A 19950-nucleotide genomic window follows, 5' to 3' on the forward strand; every position below is an offset into this window, starting at 1 on the left:
CCTAGAAATAGTCATTCATTTAATTCATACATATTTCTTGAGTGCCTACTGTGTGTGATTGAACATAATTCCAAGATAGAATTAACCTCCCCTTAAGGAACTACATACAAATCTAATGGAAAACATTTTAAAGTAGTTCCGCATAATGAATGCTATGGACAAGTTTTGTGAGGTATGTCCATGTATAATGCTTGAAGCCAAAGGGGAAGAAATGAAGCATTTATATTGTGCTTTCCATGTGTCAGAGACCATTTCACGTGCTTTCCATGGATTTTTTAAAATGTATTTTAGCATATGAACTTTAGCCTTTGAAGTTATAGATGATAATATTGTCATCCCCATTTAGTAGATGAAGAAATTTCAGCATAGGAAGGTTGTACACTTTGTTGTCTGTAGTGATTGAGGATTCCAGTGTAGTGTGAATCCAGAGAGTGGATGAGAGAGAGCCAGGTGACAAATCCTTGGGAACAGTATTCTCTGCAGTGTAGGCAGATAAAAAGCATTCAGGACAAATGAAAAGATAGTAGTAGACAGATTAGAGGAGAGGAAGGGAAATTGGTATGTTGGTCTATGAAGTATTAAGAGAGAATTTAAAGAAGGTTAAGAGTGGTTAAGAGTGTTTAAATACTACAGAGAGAAGAAATAAGAGGAGAACTGAAAACAGACAGGGCTTGATGATTAGAATATCATTATGATCTTTCTTATCAGGATTAATTTTATTTGCTTTGCGTGGTTGGATTTCAGGGCTTGGACAGCTCGGGAAATCAGGAGACCATTTTAGTTGCTGAGATGTTAAGTGTGTATCACAATGAGTGTAAGAATAATGAGGAAAGATTGTTTTGTTCATGGGATTTAAGAATAAACTGTTAAAAATGGGTGACAGATGGGGGGACTGGGAAAGAGAAGTCAGATTGCCCTGAGGTGTCCTAAACTTGGCACCTCTCACACACTGACTGCATTAGGGAGTGGAAAGATTGGTAACAGAGGGCCATTTTTAATAGCCAGTATTAAATAGCTGTGTAGCATACAACTGTGCTAAGGCATTTTATTCAGTACTTACAGGCAGGTATTCTCAACACAGTTTGACAGACGAGGGACCTACAGCTTAAAGAAATTAAATATATTTGCCCTAGGACTGACATTTAGTAAGTGACTATCTGAGTCTCAAATCTTGCACTTAACTTCTGTTCAGACAGGCAGATCTAGTAAAAGAGATAAAATATGGGACATGATTATAGTAGCAGAACCACTTATGGGTGAACAAGGTGCAAACAATTCAGAAGTTGGAGAGGTTGTTTCTGACTTAACAGGATTCAAAAAAGAGAGCGTCCCAGTAAGATGCAGCAATAAATCAGGTTAAGTGTTCTTGAATGTCCATTACTTGTAATGTACCATAGAAATATTATATTGACAGTAAGTGGGCTTGAATATACTAAGTTGGCATCAAACAGAAGCCGGGAGCTTTAAATCACAAGTTATTACCAACAGAATTTTCTGGGGGTAAGGTAGAGATTGTCAAAGTGGGGAGGAGTACAGGTTGAGGCTGGAAATAGAGGACCTTGACTGTTATAGCAAGTAGGATGTACTTTGTTAGTGCGTGGCAGAACGCCCTGAGGAATTGAGAACATAAGCATGCTTATGAATGCCGCTCAGGTTGTGACATTTTTGCATATGTATAGATTGAATAGTCGGAGTGGAAAGTTGGAACTTTGAAGAATGAACCAAAACTTCATTTAATTCTTCACTTTGGGAGGGTTTAGTATACATTTAAACAAATAATTAATTTTAAAAATTGAAAGTTAATGTCATTACTGATACAGTACCCCACTTTTTTGAAATTTGACCACCATAGTAAAAAACCAGTAAAACCAGGAGTGAACAAAAAGCTTCTGGCCCACCTGTGTAGGAGTTGCAGGACCTGGGCACTGAGCACATGCATTCTGGCTGCAGGGAAGGCCTGCACCCCTTCCACACTGATGTGCATTGTAGTCACATTCTAACGAACCTGGTTTGTGGGTTATGGAGCTACAGAGGGTAAATAGCAAAGTAGAACAGGTAGTTTGTTAAAGGACACTCCCCTGTTTAATCAGTGAAATGAGATCCCTATCAGCAAGGAACAATAATAGCAAAACAAACAGATGGCATGATTGAGAAACACCGTGGTTTGGGGACGGAGAGCCCTCAGGAGTCCCAGCAGACCCAGAGGACACCGTTCTGCTCCAGTCCTGGTGGTTGTGATTTTTGCCCTCAGACATCAAGGAAATATGAAGTTACGTTCCTTCTCCGGGCAGCCTCCGTATGTGGTTTGACTTAAAGGCGTCTTTCATATGAGTAGTAGCTTGGGACACAAGGCAATTGGAAACTCCTAACTTTATAGATATTATGGCTTGGTATGCACTGGGTTCATTTTTCTTTTGCCTCCAGCTTAAGTCTATTGATATTACTTTACTTTGTCGTATGGGCTTGCAGGCAGAAAGGAAGAAAAGGCAGAGAAAGTCTTGTGGTGCCTCATCCCATGTGGTACCCAGGAGTTTGATCTGTGATTCATAGGAGCACTGTGAGATGGCTCGTTGTGACATTACCTCCATTTTTCAGATAAGGAGAGGAGACCCAGAAAGTTGAAGCGGAAGGGCGCAGGGAGTGTGGTGGGTGTGGCCCGCCCGTGGGTGGAAGGCCATGAAGTGCCGCCAAGGAGGGAGGGGGTCACGGCAGGCTTTTCCCTGCTTTCCTGCAGGCACCCTCAAGTAGAAACTCATTTTACATCTCTTACCAGTAACAAGTGCACACAACATTGAAAGGTAAATTTCACAGAAAGATACTTAAACTTATCATGGGTCATATATTCATTCTTTTTTTTTTTTTAAATGATAGTCACTGTCTACCCAGTGACTTCCTGACTCACTCATGAGTTGAGATGTGGATTCTTTTTTTTTTTTTTTTAAGATTTTATTTATTTATTTGACAGATATCACAAGTAGGCAGAGAGGCAGGCAGAGAGAGAGGAAGGGAAGCAGGCTCCCCGCTGAGCAGAGAGCCCGATGCGGGGCTTGATCCCAGGACCCTGGGATCATGACCTGAGCTGAAGGCAGAGACTTTAACCCACTGAGCCACCCAGGCGCCCCTGAGATGTGCATTCTGATCAACACTGGTCTCCTGTGACCTGGAAGTGGGTTATTTTATGAGGCGGAAAGCCAGAGGAATGTTTACAGTGATTCTGTGGCATGTGTTCTCAAGTGCCCGGCCAAGGAACTTGCCTTAACCTAACAGGCAACAAAAAGTACTTGAAGAATTTGTGTCAGGGTGATAACATGATTATGTCCTTGTGCCTGAATAGGATGGTAATTCCCTAACAAGGTCTGTAATAATTCATGATTAACTTTTACGTACCTTATTTAACTTGTTCTCAACAGTAACCTTCAGAGGGAGGGAAAATGAAATATTTACTGCCTTCATGCAGATGAAGAAACTGAGGTTTACAAAAGTAAAGCCTTGTCTCAAGTTTAAAGTCACAGCTGGGAATTAAGATCACTTTTTCTGACTGCTAGATCAATGAGTAGGCGGGAGAGCTTAGCCAACTGGCCTTTTCAAAAGTCTGGGTAAGAGAGAATGATAGTGATGGAGTGGAAGGGAGGTGTCGGATGCAGAATTCAAGGAAAACCCAAAGAACTGCTTGAAGAATTTACTTTTATCTTGAAAGCCGTATGGATGGATCCTGAACTCTGATTCTTTTTCGAGATAGTTTTTTGGTTATGTTGTAAAATTCCAGGCCATTTACCCAGCAAGGACAGGGTGTAAAGTTACCATCATGTTCTGTCACAGCCTGTGATAGTTTTCATCACTCACTTTCTCTTTGGAAGGAACTGGATTGAGAAAGCATTTTCCATTGTTTAATGTTCAGAGCTGAAAATACTGATGTTTAAACTTTAGAAACATCTCATTTGGAATAAGACATGTCAGCAGGTCTTCTGTCAAGTGCGAATTGTTACAGAGGTGCCTGAGTTTTTCCTTTTTGTTGCAATTTATTCTGTATTTTCATTGATAAACTTTTATTAACATTTGATTTTCAGAAATATCTTAACCCTCTGAAAGCCATTAAAAGAATATTAAGTTTGGCTGCACCTTTCACTCTGAACAGACTGCAGATTAGTCTGAAATGCATGAATGAAGGCATGAACGCTTAAATATATTTGTATGCAAGTAAACTTTAAAATCTCCATTTTGTAGTTTCTGATCTTTAATTCTGCCCAAAGCATTTTTATTTCTTTTACCAAGAAAAGTTTGATGTATTTGATATATATTCTCTTTTTTAAAAAAATAATACTTTCGGTAAAATGTGTTATTTTTTAAAGGTCATTATTAAAATTTTGACGATTGAGATTTTTAGATTCATTATAGAGGATTATGGTAAAATGTGTATATTAATTAAGAGAAGGTTAAAGTTGAAAAACTTCTGTCATCATTTGCCTGTCTCTTCTTGCCTATAAACCTGGGAGTCATTTTTAGCCTCTTCTGTACTCATCATATGCAATTAAGCATCAAGTTCTCTTGATTCTATTTTAAAAATCCCTCTCCGGCTAATAGGCACTGTTCCCTAGACCAGTGCTCTTATAATCAACTGCCTATTGGACGTCTCCACTGGAATTTTTAGTTGGAATCTTAGGTTTAATGTGGCCAAATTCAAACCCCAATTTTTATCTCCCCAGGTTTTTTTCCCGTGGTCTTCCTCATCTGAGGAAATGACTATTCCATTCTTCCTCTTGCTCAGGAGAGGCCTTGGAGATGCCCTTAGCTTCTCACTTTTAAACTCTTTTACAATTAATCAGTAAATCCTGTTGCCTTTACCTTCCAAATGATCCAGAAAAATTGGTGAATCCAAGGTAAGACTACAGTTTAGTTAGTAGTAGTATGCCAGGGTTGGTTCCTAGTTGTGACAAATATTCCATAAGATGTTAATAATTGGGGAAAGGATGAGGAATATATGCAGACTCTCTACTCTCTTAGCAAAGTTACTGTAAATCTAAAATTACTTAAAAACACTTTCTTAGTAAAATCCAGAATCCAGCCAATTTGTAATGCCCCCATTACTATCATTTCCGTCCAAGTCACCATCATCTCTACCGTGGTCTAGTAATTTTAATAACCTTCTGACTAGCCTGCTTGCCTTCCTTCTCTCATCCTTCTCACCTGCCCCTTCAACCCAGTTTATTCTTAGTGTGGTAGCCAGAATGAGCCTTTAAACGTAGGTCCTGTCATATCAACCCTCCGCTCCAAACCCAACCCTCAAAGGGCCCCTGATAGCTTTTTGTTTCCCTGATCCCTTTACCTTCCTACCTGCACACTCTTATTTATTCTGTTTTTCCTCCATGGTGCTTACCTGCACCAGACAGTGCATAAAGGTGTACCAGCTGCTGTTGCATGTCTCACCCCCACTAGAATGTGAGCTCCTTGGCAGGTATCTCACTGATGTCTAGACCAGTACCCAGCAAACACCAGGCAGTCCGTACTTAATGAGTAAGTGAGCAAAGCAGTCCCTTGTTTGAGCTCTTACACTGCCAGAGCAGTGATGTGCAGAATTACAGTGTGCTTTTATTGGGAGGCACAATAACTTGGGGGATGTTTCAGGTTCATTTCAGAAGAAGAAAAATCAAACAAAATGAAAACAAGGAGAGGGGACTAAAAAGCAGTGTTATTGGGCCTACATGGGAATTAACTAAATATAAGCAATTTCTGACTGTACACTTTATGTCTCCAAGTTCACTTGTAAGCTGGAGCATTTATTTTCCACTAGAAAACACGTTACACACCAGAGCTGGTTTCCATTATTACTTGGAGTGACCATGTAAAGTACCCTACACACAGGACACTTAAGAGAGTAAAAACGGGTGCAGTGAATTACTTTGCCTGAATACCTGGTCCTTGCCAAACCCAGTCCGTAGGGTCACCCTTGTTATAATCCACAGGGTCCTTTCCCCTGACCTCTGGAGAAGGTCATTTTGAGCTCTCCTGGAGGTCTAGAACACCAGAATATGCTTCTGCTGGTGGAAGATACAAATTGTAATGCAATGAATGCTACAATTTCTTTCCTCTCTCCTTTCCTTTCCAGCACACTCATTACCCTAGCCCTGAGAGGGGAAAATCTTTTCCCTCCACTGTTCTAGAATTTAGAATACCTTTAACTCTCCCTCCCCTGTAAAATCTATAGGCCCAAATCCCAACTCCATGCTTTCCAGTCCCCAAAATTTAAAAAAAGGTTGAGCTTTGATGATGGATGAATGTGTCACCCTTACTTATGTGTAAAGGAGTTTGTTAAGTACTAAGAAATTTAAACAGTTAACAAATGGTTGCATTAATAGTAGTGATTTACTAAAATAACATACTTTACAACATTCTGGATTTAGTTAACAATTTTGCAGTTATCTCGTTTCTTCCTTTCGTACAACATGAGATTGACAGTTGAGATTTTTAACCATCTTGTCAAATGTTCCTGTGAATACCAAACTCTGGTATAATGTTATATCAACAAGATAAATCACAAATGTGTAAGAGATTGATGACTAATTATGATCAAAGTGAACTTAATTTTACATAATTGATTTTCCATTAAGTGGTTATTTGCCCTGCATATCCTTTAAGATCATTGTGTTCTATTTTAATGTGTGTAAAACAAGCAGTTTCTTTACTGTGTTCAGCTCTTTGAGAGAAAAGCAAGCTAGTATAAGCGTAAGATATTTAGGAAAACAGTCCTCATTTCCTTAAAATGAGCACTTACGTAAGTGAGAGTAGGGTACAGCCTATAAAAAGTATTGAGTTGCACAGAACTAGGGATACTTTGAGATAATATTCTCCCCAGGTTTAGACAGCTTTGGTTTGCAAAACAAACTTGTTTTGACAGCAAAAATATGAGTACATTTTGGTTCAGTATGCTAGCTTCTTAACTGATTTCTATTATTTCTGGCATGATTACTATTCTGCTTGTTTTAGAAAAATTTCTGAGTATATTGTGGTACTCAGTGGTGTCTGGTAGGGTGTGTGTATGTGTGTGTGTGTGTGTGTGTGTGTGTGTGTGTGTGTTTGTATGTGTGGAAATACTTAACAGTATTTCCCATCAGCAGTGTTTTTGGGTGCAAATACAAGTGTGTTGTTTATCTCAAAAATATGGAGTGCATTTTTCTTCTCAACTCCCCTACTCACCTGTTGGATTTTCACATTCCTGTTCTCTCTCTCGCTCCCTTTCTCTCATTCTCCTTCCCATTCAGTCACTCACGCTTCCATCCCTTCTGCCTCTATACTATAAATGCTTCTGAAAACTAGGAATTACCCTTATTGCAGATGGGCTGTGCTGTCATTTGAAACCTGGAGCCACTGCCAAAAAGAGACCTGAAATGAGTGTTGTGAGTGAAGGCTTTAGAGTAAACATCATGGGCATAACTCACAGTTACATCATCCTGAGTATTTATGTAGTTCTTTATGACTCTTTCCTAATTCGGTGGAAGGTTACCCTAAAATGTTGTATTATCACTTTGGGTTAGCATAATTATTATGGTATTTAAATTTGGACTAAGTGGCCATATTTTTCCATTGGAAAATATAGCCTCAGTATGTTGTTTTTCTAAGTAGGTGGACGGGATGTCTTTACTAAGTGAAGGTCAAATTTGAGGAGATGGTCAATCTGTCCCTGAGCAGCATGGTGAGTGTGTTGTCTCAGTCCCCATGGGAAAAGACTCATACTCTGTTTCCTTCCTTCTTTTTACAGTGAGTTTTCTATCCCCAGATGTGTTATGCCTGATAGTTCAGGGAGACTTTTTTTTTTTATCCTCCTGACTGACTGAATATCCTGTTTATAGAGGAGCTGACCATCATGGGACTATTTTTTTCTCTTCATTTATTATTCCTTCTGTCTTGTAACACTGTCCTGAGTTTTGTTGTTGTTTAAAGTTTTATTTATAAGTAATCTGTACACCCAGCCTGGGGCTTGAACTCTTGGCCCTGAGATCAAGAGCCACATGCTTTTCTGACTAAACCAGCCAGGTGCACCAAGAAAACTTTTATTTACCCAAGAACACCTTGTATTGGGGACAGATTCTTTGTGGTCTGCATATCTGTTTCTCTATTGCCCTTACAAAGGATATTAAGTTTCTTTCATAAAACCTTTTTCCAAAGAGGTTAAATGATTGATGGACTCAGAAGGAGAACTCAGACTTAATGTGCTCTGCCATCTATGCTGCCTATGCATTTTGTTTGACCTAGAACATCCCTTAAATATTTTGTCCTTGGTCACAGCTGCCTTATAAGAAAGTTAAGACGTCATTGTAGTTTTATCAAAACAGATTATACAACAACAATCTCAAATAAGTTACTTTACTAATCCTTTATCCCTCTAGGTATTGGACTGAATTGGATCAACCAGTACCTGAACTGTGTTTCATTCAGATAACTCCAAAGGGTCTGTTTCTCTTAGATGTTGGAGCTACTCCCTAGCAGGTCCTGAAGGAGGACACATTCTATTTAATTTGTGAGATTGCTGAAGATCACAAGAGGTACTGCTTTAGGTGACTGTATTGTGTTTTCACAGCTGCAGGAAAGACTCCCATGTTTTATAGCCATAGGAAGTGCAGTGAAATTGGTGATTAGCCGAAGAGGATATAGCTTGTGAAAAAGAAACCAAAACAGTGTTATGGGATGAAGAGCAAAAATGCCCTGTGGAAGGACACTGTAACTGTTGAGAAATGTCTCATGAGGGTAAGGTCTAACATGTCAGACCCTGTTCTCTGGGAAGCAAGGGATTCCTGCCTTCCGTGGTAGTTTGGATGAGAGAGCTTCTGGGGCCTATCGGGATACTCCGAAGCTCATAATTTTGTGAATTGTACTTTGAGGGAAATCTGGGGAGGCCAAAAACAGCATGCTGTCTGGCAGAGAGCTGTCTGTGAGAGTGATAGTTCCTTCCAGAATCGGCACTCACATGTTTGAAGGTGCTTGAAGATAGTTTGTCTGTTGAGTAGCTCAGCCCTTTCTAACGTCTTTACAGATAACGTCTTTACAGATCCAGCCTTAGTCAATAGATGAACAGTTCATTTGAGCTGGACTGTTTTTTACAACCATCAGTGTCAAAGCAACGGGGCCTGAATTAATATTAAGTGTCACCTGGTTCCTTGATCAGCAGCAGTAAAGCAGAGTGACTGGGCTGGTTCTGGAATCAGACTGTCCGAGTTTGAATTCTTGGGCAAGATACTGAAACCCAAGCAGCACTTTCTGCATTTCTGAAATGAAGATAAAAAATTTCACAGCACTGTTGGGGGATTTAATGAGGGATACATGTAAGATGCCACAACTAAAGTTAACCAAAATAAAAGATTGTTGAGCGAGGAACAGGTATTAGGGCAAATCGTCTTCCTTGTTTCAAGGAGTAACTAAGCCAAGAAGAGACAGTATTTCTGTGAAGCCTTCATTCCTGTGCACAACATTTTAATTCCGTTTTAAAGAAACAGTTACTGGCTGATTTTGGTCGCTCTGTGCTGGTTGTCTGTTGGCACATCAATATTTTCTGAAGTTTTAGTCCACGTATTTTAAAAATTACACTTCTGCATCTTAGGCCTTGGTCTCCACTGAGAGTATAATGAGTCATGGTTTGGAAGTGAAGATCCCTGGTGGGAACCAGAGGGGCTTGTGGTCACAAGCTTTAAAAAGACTGCAGGATTATGGACATTGGGGAGGGTATGTGCTTTGGTGAGTGCTGTGAAGTGTGTAAACCTGGTGATTCACAGACCTGTACCCCTGGGGATAAAAATATATGTATATAAAAAATAAAAAATTAAAAAAAAAAAAAAGACTGCAGGTACATGCAATACCATTTTTAGAACTGCTGGTGGCCCTTTTTCTGTCAATACAGAATAGTTTCAGGAGTTGTGAAGTCAGAAGGGTCTCTCAGCCAGAGTTTGTTGTGCTAGTTTTTAAGCTCGCCTTCCTATGCCTTTAGCAGCTCCCGGTGTGTGAAGCACACAAGTGCACGAGAGTGCCTGTGACATTCGAGTGCTTCCACAGGGAGAAAGCCCAGCCAGCATCCTGCCAGCTGTGACCTGGGACAGCAGTGGCCCAGTGGCCGTCTGCGTGAGCTCGCCAGTGCCTGCGAGTGGCCTGCTTCTGCAGGTCAGCTTCTTGCTGCAGTCTCTGCCTGGGGGTGGATGGGGATCACTGTTTTTAGTTGGGGACTGGAGGTGGATGTTGGGATTGGAGAGGCTGCGTGATTGTGTCCAGGGGGAGGCCTGACTTCGCCTGTTTTATCTTTGTGTTGGTAACCGTAGCCTGTTAGATGCAGGGACCCTGACCAAGTGAGTCAGGGTGTTGTGTACGCCAGATCGTGTTGTGGTCTTAGCAAACCTGTGGTGTAAGTACTGTTGTTCTCCCAGTTTTGCACATGAAGATGACTGAGCCATGCTGAGGTTAAATATTAGGTTGAGTCTTTAAAAATTACTGCTACTTGATAATTTTTCATGAACGGGAACAGCAGTTTCACATGGTTCAATATAATTACTCAGTACGAAATGGGCATATTTATAGATCTCTGTTCTGATCCCTTTTATGTTAATGTTGCTGTTTGACTCTTAGAAGACTGACTTATTGTCACCTTTTTTTAGATTCTTTGTTTGGGGGGTACTTGGTCATCACCATGTCTACCTGACAGTTGTTACTTTCATCAAATGAGGAGAAGTAGGGTCAGAGAGGTTAAGTGATTTCTCTGAAGTTGCACAGTTTACATGCCAGGGAAATCCTCATACTCCAAAGCTGTCTTCGCGCTATGCTGCATCAGTGGACAAATGGTGAGGGGACTTTGAGGTCATGAGATAACAAGGAATGGTTACAGGGGAACTGTAGATGTTTAATTTGGTGGAGAAAATATTTAGGAAGGTGAAACAACATTGACTTTTGAGTCATTCATACGTGGTTTAAAACCTGTCTCTGTTTGCAGCAAGTTTCTTAAACTCTTTAGGTTTGTTGGTTTGTTTGTTTTCTGTCAGATGAGGGCTATTTCTTGAGATTATTGAGAGAAATAAGATAACATTTGTGAAGTACCCGTTAATGCTTGGCATGTAAGAGCTTCTCCACAAATTAGTTCCCTTTCCTACCACGTTTCTCTTTCAGAAGAGAGAAAATGCATCCTTTTTTGTTTGTTGTGGCAAAGTCATATTAAAGACCATTGTGTAAATGTTAAAATGCGGCAGATTTCATCATAGGTTTTTAAAGATTTTGGTTAAACTAATATTGCCACCATTATTAGTTGCATCCAAACAAGTCACAGGTCCCCTTGGTTATTAAGAGGATTCTTAGGGGCACCAGGGTGGCTTAGTGGATTAAAGCTTCTGCCTTCAGCTCAGATCATGATCTCAAGGTTCTGGGATCGAGCCCCACATCGGGCTCTCTGCTCAGTGGGGAGCCTACTTCCCCCTCTCTCTCTGCCTGCCTCTCTGCCTACTTGTGATCTCTGTCAAATAAATAAAATCTTTAAAAAAAAAAAAAAAGAGGATTCTTAGTTCATATTGGTTAGTCCAGTTGACCTCCAAAAACTTCCATGGTTTTATCGACCGATAGCCATAAGCATAAAGGACAGAGGGTTAACACTTGTCATGTTCTCTTCATAAACCATCAAAACATTCTGTAACATTGAAAATTTTGATAAATGTCTAAGATTGCTTTTTCCCATAAAACTTGAGGCTATCTAGCTCCCATTGTGAAAAGGCTAAGTTGATGAAGTCCTGGTTGCCCCGTGACTATTTTTATGTACTGCATTTTCAAAAGAATGTCCTCAGATTAAAGTATGATGCAAACTTGAATATAAATTATATGGTTTTATTGTCATGGTTCTTTGAAACTCATCAGCACCATTTGTCTTTTGATTTTTATGATCTAGATGTTCTGGGGAGGGAAAGTCTAGTAAGTTATAGTACTTTAAATTTATGTAATGCTTTAGGATACAGACAGCACAGGTGGACACTCATTTTAGTGACCTGTTGAGATTTTAGAAGGATTATGCTATATCCCAATCTCAAGCACAGTTGGAAGCCTATTATTATATCATAGTTGCTATGAAGAATTTAACTGACTTTGTAAAACATTTGTATAAAGGAAACTTGTGTTGGATATTTTTCTTGTTCATGACCAACAACAAAGAGGGGTTGGTTATGCATGGCTGATTTGGAGGTGTGGAGAGGTGCCTTCTGAAGGTAAACTTACATTGTGCACATTTGATATATAAAAGGTGTACATTTGATTATCTAAACCGGTCGACCTGTGTAGCAGTAAACATTGTCATGGGAATCCTGTAGAGGATACTTGTGTAGGTCTAGGGCTCAGAGGGTTTTGTCTTGATATGTGGAAAGGAGAAAAATGCAGTTTGCATTTGATGTGCGGTTTGCTGTAGCTTTCCAAATTTGGCAGAGTTCATTTGATCGTTTGAAGTAAAACAATCTAGCCCAAGGAAAATAAATTTCATATCCAGAAAGCTTATTAAGGCACAGTCGGGTAATGCTGGCTAATGTTTCTTTTTCCTTTTCTTGCTTCTATTTGTATCTTGGTGATTTCTTTTCCACTTGTCTCCCTTTCTTCCTTTCCTCCTTTATTTCAGCAGAAGGAAGATATTTAAAGGAAAGCTTTTTAAAAATCTACTTACTATTTGAAAATAACATCCAAGACAAAGTACCAGATTTCACTGTCTTTGAACCTCTATGTTATTCACAATTAAGCATTTTAGATTCATATGCAGGACAAGAAATTTTTTGTTTGAGACAGCATTTGCAAGGATGGAAAGGCTTAAAAGCAAAAAAACCCCCCAAAAACAAAAAAACAACAACAACAAAAAAAACAAAAGACGGGGACTGGACAGAAATTTTTGTTTGTTTTCTGTTTTTCCCCAGAAGAAAAACCAACTAAACTGAGATGCCCTGAAACATGGTCTTACAAAGAACTGGTTGTTTCAGTCAACTTTAGACTGCCTGTCAACAGTTTCCTATAAATTACTTCGTGGATATAGATGTATATCACACCACTGCTACAGAAGGTTTTTTGTATCTTATTTTTACCCCTTTCTCTTGGCCAGCTTCTGTTTTTTCACTGAATATGATTGCCATACTGGTTCTCTTTTCTTGCTTTCTTCCTCCAATGCAACGTTTCAGTTTTTCTCTGGGAATGAAATTATGATTACCTGAAAGTCATTCTCCTTTTTTCCCACAGTAGTCCATCAAGTGTTAAGATGGAGCTTTCATTAATGTTTCATGTTGTTTCTTTTTGATGAGGTCTTCATATTTGACGTATGGTTATGGGTTTCTCTATCTTGAAAATTTCTTGAGTTTGTTCCAGCATGAAATGGTTTGGGTAAACACACGCCTTTCTTTGTCAGTTAGTTACCAAAGCCATGTTTTGGTATAAAGAACTTGGGCATTGCCGACAAACAGACTTATTTTTATCATCCCAATTCAGAAACTTAATAGGTCAGTGAACTTGGGTAAATTACTTCTCTAAATCCCAGTTGACTGACCTACAAAGTGAGGCTGGCCTCTAAATAGAACTGAAATACTTCTACTTTTATTACAGCTCCTATAGAGTTCCATTGTCGGCACTTGCTGGAATAAAGGGTAGAAAATTTTTTTTGTTAGAAGTCATGTGAACCTTGAGTTTAGTTAATTTGCTGTATTCTTGCAAAAATAAACAGGTAGCTTCCTGTTTATATGAATAGCTCTTAGTTTATACCCAAGCTTAGATTCCTTTTCAGATTCCTGAGAAGGAGCCATATTCATAAATAATACAATCTTCCTGAAATAGTAACTTCTGTATTGCTCTTACTGATGAAAGATCATGGAGTAAGAATTGCACTAGGCTTCAGAAGCAGTTAGTAAGTAATTCATGGTTATGTAACATTTGGCTGGGCTCTTGATGCAGGGACGTGCTGAAGTACAAGGAAGACCAGCAAAACTCCATTACTCTTTGCCTGTTTTGTTATTGCGTTACGATAATAAAACGGTCCCCCTGCCCCTAACCTGACTGCTCTGGCCAGCTCTGCGTAAGTGGTAAGAATAAACCAAGAGTCATCACTATCTCTACATATAATACTTATTAATTAAAAAAAAAAGATTTTGCCTTCTAATGGGGTTATTCTGACATGCTTCATCAAATTAGCCTTGTCAGAATGTCTTTTATTTCAAGGTCACCGTCATATCAAATTTTTTTTTTTCTGCTTACACATATCAAGACCAGGTTATTATGGGTGTAATTGCATCCTTTTCCAGTGTTAAGGCATGTTGTTCAAAAAATATGTTGAAGGGAATAGTTGAAATAATTGGAGGAATTTTACTAATTTGTGGACCTCTGAAGACTGACTTTGCAAAAAAACCTCTGTTTGTTTTTTTCAGAAAATACTCTCTTGGCATTTGTGTTCATCAACTCAGCTGCTATAACAAAATACCACAGACTGGGTAGCTTAAACAACAGAAATTTATTTTCTCGTGGTTCTGGAAGCTACAAGTATAAATAAGACCAGGGCGCTCTCAAGCATTGGTTTCTGGTGAGGCCTCTCTTCCAGGCTTGATCACTGTGTCATCCCATGACCTTTCATCTGTTAGGGGAGAGAGATCCTCTTCATATAAGGACACTTCCCTATTAGATTAGAGTGCTACCCTTATAACCCCCATTTAAACTTAATTACCTCATTAAGGGCCCTAGCTCCAAATGCAGTCACATTGGGCATTGGGGCTTATGAAATGAAGGGGGCGGGGGACACAATTTATTTTTATCCATAACAGTGTTGCATTAAGCATTGGGTATATGAACATTAATTAGACCTCATCTTAATTTTCTAGAGGCTCATTCTCTAGTGTAGAAGCCCAAGGTGTAAACAGATTACTAGAGCATAATCCAGTGAGTGTAATAGCAGATACCTTCAACTGACAGTATCATTTTAGCTGGATAATGAAGACATTGTAGCTTTTGTTATGAGCAAGGAAAATAAAGGCATTCTGGGAAAAGAAAGTAACATCACGCTCCAGAGCTGAGCTGTGTTTAATAGTGAACACTGTAGAGTTTTAAACAAGAAAGTGACATAAACTGTTTTGTATTTTAGAAAGATAGCCCTGGTCATCTGGCCCAGACTCCAGACAGATGTATAACTTCTGATGCTTTAAGCACTTAATCTAAGCTATTCACAGGTGGTATATTTAATTATATTTCTGGGGAGTGCTTTATTCTACCATGCTATTTTAGAGTTTTTTCTGATATTGACCTTGAATATTCCTTATGCAGCTTAAAGCATTTTTACATTGTTTTCTTTGACCTGGAAAAAAAACAACAACAACTTTATTTTTATCATTACCACTATATAGATAGATTCTAATGCACCTTTTTGCTTCTCTGAGCTAAGCCATATGTTTCGGTATTTAAAACTTCCCCTTAATCATTTTTGAAGTGCTCTTTAAACTCTCACTTTCTCTGCATTGTGAGCATAAAATTTTACAGCATCAAAAAAAGGTTCAGTATTTTTATCCTGTAGAAAGCTCTGTGAATAGTCAAACTGGTAGCTAACTGGGATTTCTCCTCTCCTACAAGATGAGAGAGGCTGTTAGATTTCAAAAATGCTTTCCATGCAAAAATTGGCTTTGTGGAAATTTTTTTCAATATCAGTTTGGTAATGTGGAAAGCTCACATGTGAATTAAAGATGATTTCACACAATATGGTTATAATGGCAAGCCTGATATTTGAGGTAAAACAATCGGGGAAAATGTACCTTATATAACAAGGTTAAAGGAATTAAGAATGTCTCGCCTAGAGGAGAAAAGACTTTGAGAAAATTTTAAAACATCAGAAAAATATATATGTAATTATATTTTTCAGATGATCATAGTAGATTCCGTTTTCATTTAGGACAGGACAAAAATGGTTGTCAGAAGGCATTCAGCTTACCACAAGAACTGTGGGGTCTCTGGGAATTTCAAGGAAAGAGGATCAGGCATCTTTTCTGGGGACGGGTTGAATAGACTCCTTCCTAAGTGCCCTTTAGATTCTCTGCTGATGTGAGATTTCAATCTATTGTGGCTGTTACAGAGTCAGAGTTTATATTCTGGGTAAGATCTGTGCTTGATGGAAAGGAAGAAAGGTGGTTATGCTGGTCAGAGACCAGAACTATTAATAATTAGCTCTTTGCTGCAACTTTCCGTTTCTGCTTGTTAGGCAGGGTCATTTATCAGTGACCAATTAGTTTAAATATTGTCTTTCTTTTACCATGAGGTACAAACAGGTTAGAATCACCAACCAACAATTGTTTTTAACACCTGCCTATTAGAAACAAGGAGGCTGTGCCTTACTTTCAGGTGTAGAGAACATGCATTAATTTTACTCCTAAGGGTTTGGTAAAAACCATCCCATGCTTTCTTCTTTAAGTATATTCAATGTGTCTCCTTTCCATTCTTCTTTTCCATGCCATCCACTCTGGCTTAAGATTTCTGTTGCATCAAACCATACTGCTCCAAAAGTTTTCTAAATGATTCCAAAGTTTTAGAATTATTTTCTAGGGGCCTGTAGTTTTCATACAGTGTAATGGAAATGAAGCCTTTTGGAATGGTGCAACTCAGGGTAGCCTTGTGATACCCCCTTCACCAGTCTTGCATAGTTCTATACAATTAATCCTACCAAAATGTTTTTCTCACTGTGTTAGTCTGTTGTTTAAGAATCTTCATATTTCTCCTTTGCTTATTAACTAAAATCAGAGCTTCTATTTGGAAATCTAGCTGCCTGCCTCATAGATTCTTTTCACTTTATTTTGTGCCCCGCCCCGCCACTTCCTAATATGAGGACTACTCATCTTCCTCAACATTTCAGATTCTGAACTTCATTCCCAAAGACTTTCCTGGTCTATAAGGAACATGGTTCACAAATACCTCCTCCCATTTTAAATATGGTGAGGGAAGGTATAGAGAAAGGAAACTAGACTCTGTGGGTCAGGGGCTCGCCACACCATCCCATTTAATCCTCTTTCCAAATGTACGACATCCTAATTGCCATATGAGTTTGTCAGAAGAAATAGCTTCAGAGAGATCAAATCATTTAGCTGAACTTATACCCCTCTTAGAGTTGGTATTTGAATGTGGGTTTACCTAATTCAAGAACTTTTTGTTCCTTGGTTATCATTCTGCCCTTTCTATATTTGTTTATGTCTAGCAACAGGTCAGGTTATATTCTTTGGTTTTACTTAGGTTATGACAAAATGTGGTCTAGAGCAGCCCCCAAACAGAAAGCTTCCTGCTTTCTCACGTAGGCTCCTGGGGACATTTCTCTCCTGTGTCTGTCTCACTGCAGGGTTATAGTTGGAACAATGTTAACCCTTACAGTTCACCAAGATAAAGTAGTCATTGTGATAATAAGTGATGTATGTCAGATAACTAAATCTCTGTCCTGCTCCCAAATGTTGCTTTATCCTGTGGTAGACTGTCGTTGAAGAGCAAACCAGAAGGTTCGCCAACAAGTGGACAGATTGTCAGATCTAAAACTAATCTGTTTTTATTCATCTATTTCCTGGTAGAGGACTGAACACCATGAGGGTTGTTAACTATGAAGTAATCATGGTTTGTGGGGAAGAAAGAGAACTGAAAGCATCCCATCCTCTCTCAGCTAGATGAAATAGGCCAAATTACTCAAGAATTCTCTGAAGTCAGTTTCTTGTTTTTCTTTATTATCTTCCATGAAGTAGAGTATGCTCAAACTCTGCCCCCTCTTGTTCTATAAAATCTGGGAGTAGGTAGAAATGGTTCCATTTTTGTGTGTGCTAATTTTATTTTTTTTTAAGACTTTATTTATATATTTGACAGACAGAGATCACAAGTAGGCAGAGAGGCAGGCAGAGAGAGAGAAGGGGAAGCAGGCTCCCTGCTGAGCAGAGAGCCAGATGCAGGGCTCAATTCCAGGGCCCTGGGATCATGACACAAGCCAAAGGCAGAGGCTTTAACCCATTGAGCCACCCAGGCACCCCAAGTGTGTGCTAATTTTAAAAGAGGAGTCTCAACCATTCTGATGTCATGGTGTTCCATTCATGTTGTAATTTCGCATCTCATCCAGGATTGGAGGCAGCTATTAGGGCAAGCACCTAGTGGTCGGTGGGAATCAGGATGAAGCAAGGAGCTTATGTGTAGTTCCACCTTGGGAGGCATACATTCTAAAACCTCATTACAGTTTCATGTTGACATCCATAATGTAAGCAATGAACCCTCAATTGTGTAGGTAAAAGGCAGTTTGAAACATGCTCCCAAGACATTATGTAGTTAGAGTGTAGAATTTGTTGCTTTTCATTGATGGGTGGGAGGTCAGATTTTTAAGTTTCCTGTGTCTCTGTTAACTTTGGTTTCCATTTCTCTTAGTATTTTAGGAAATTGAAGAGAATGAGATTTAGTTAATGTGGTACAGAGGTATTCTAATAAAGGATTTGGAACAGTAGACTGGAATTAGGACACTATGCTTGTTGCTTGTTCTGAGCCAGTGACATGACCTTGAACAAATAATTTAAAATCTCTGGGTCTTCAGCATTTCCTCATTTATTTTTAAAACGTTGCTCTCCTATGTAAACTTCGATGATTCAGTCATTGCTTTGCATTCATTTTTCTTTTTTGCTCCTACCTATTAAAATAATGATCCTTAAACATTCATTTTAAAAGAGCATGGGCGGATATTTATCTTCCTTCCTTCCTTCCTTCCTTCCATCCATCCTTCTTTCTTTCCTTCCTTTTTCTTCTTTTCTGACATGCTTTCTATTTAAGAACACATTGTACTAGTTTCCATTAAAACTTGAGTTTTAGTATGTTAACTATACTGTAATTAAAATTAAAAACTTAATAAAAAAGGGGAAAAAAAAGCTTGAGTTGTAGCTCACTCAGTAGGTTGCTAATTATGTTTGGTTGGTATACAAAACTGAAGATACCTTTTTACCCATATGGCTCATAAGAGCAGTAATCATACTGAAAGTCTTTATTTTCACAGTGACATTAATAATTATGATTCACAAGGCAATTAATAGATTTTTTTGGTGTTCAGACCAGTCTGTAATGGAATGTACTTTCATATACAGTACATACCATTTTCTTCTTTACTTTCAGGGAATACATAGACTGGGGTAGGGATGATACAGTGCAAATGCTTTTGTAGTTTTTCATCTCTGTAGGAATATATGCAAATCATATGACATTGAGTCTTTATTATAAGAGGTGCAGTCTGGAAGAGTAAATACCAATGTGTATTAGTGGGCTGTGACTGTGACCGTAGGGAGGATTCCCACCACCCAATTCTGTGACCTCCTCTGTGCTAGAAGGAGGTTAAACTAATTTATTTTTGGTAATAATTATAATTGCTAACATTTCTTGCGTACCTGCACATATGTACCACCTGCTGAGATAGATTCTGCTATCACCCTGCCCCATTTAAAGATAAACTAGAAGACACCTGGGTGGCTCAGTCAGTTAAGCATTCAACTCTTTGATTTTAGCTCAGGTGGTGATCTCAGAGTCATGAGATCAAGCCCCACAATGGGCTTCTCGTTCATTGTGGAGTCTGCTTGTCCCTCTCCCTCAAGTGTGTGCTCCTCCACCTGCTCACGTGTCCTCTTTCTCTAAAATAAGTAAATGAGGGGCACCTGGGTGGCTCAGTGGGTTAAGCCTCTGCCTTCAGCTCAGGTCATGATCCCAGGGTTCTGGGATCGAGTCCCGCATCGGGCTCTCTGCTCAGCAGGGAGCCTGCTTCCCCTCTCTCTCTGCCTGCCTCTCTGCCTACTTGTGATCTCTTTGTCAAATAAATAAATAAAATCTTTTTTAAAAAAATGAAATAAGTTAATAAACTCTTTTTTTAAAAAAAGGTAAAATGTAATCAAGATGACCTATCCACTCCCTGCCTCTGAAACTCATGATTTGACCACTTTAGTTCACTACCTCCCA

The 19950-nt window shown here is 39.1% G+C and overlaps 1 protein-coding gene and 1 long non-coding RNA gene across 3 annotated transcripts in view; one reads left to right on the forward strand and one right to left on the reverse strand.

Moving 5' to 3' along the window:
• The window catches only part of DDX10 (DEAD-box helicase 10), a 270830-nt gene that overhangs the window by 181075 nt on the left and 69805 nt on the right, over positions 1–19950 (forward strand). The window lies entirely within an intron of this gene.
• Positions 14473–19167, reverse strand: LOC309840788. 2 transcript variants are annotated; one of them, XR_014298790.1, is made up of 3 exons: positions 19099–19167; positions 15263–15313; positions 14473–14599 (listed from the first exon to the last, which is right to left on the reverse strand). It is a non-coding gene; the product is annotated as an uncharacterized lncRNA (long non-coding RNA). The 2 variants fall into 2 exon arrangements; XR_014298791.1 differs by lacking the exon at positions 19099–19167 and adding an exon at positions 15941–16022.

The sequence above is a fragment of the Mustela nivalis genome, assembly GCF_964662115.1.
Source record: "Mustela nivalis genome assembly, chromosome: 9".
NCBI classification, from domain to species: Eukaryota; Metazoa; Chordata; class Mammalia; order Carnivora; family Mustelidae; genus Mustela; species Mustela nivalis.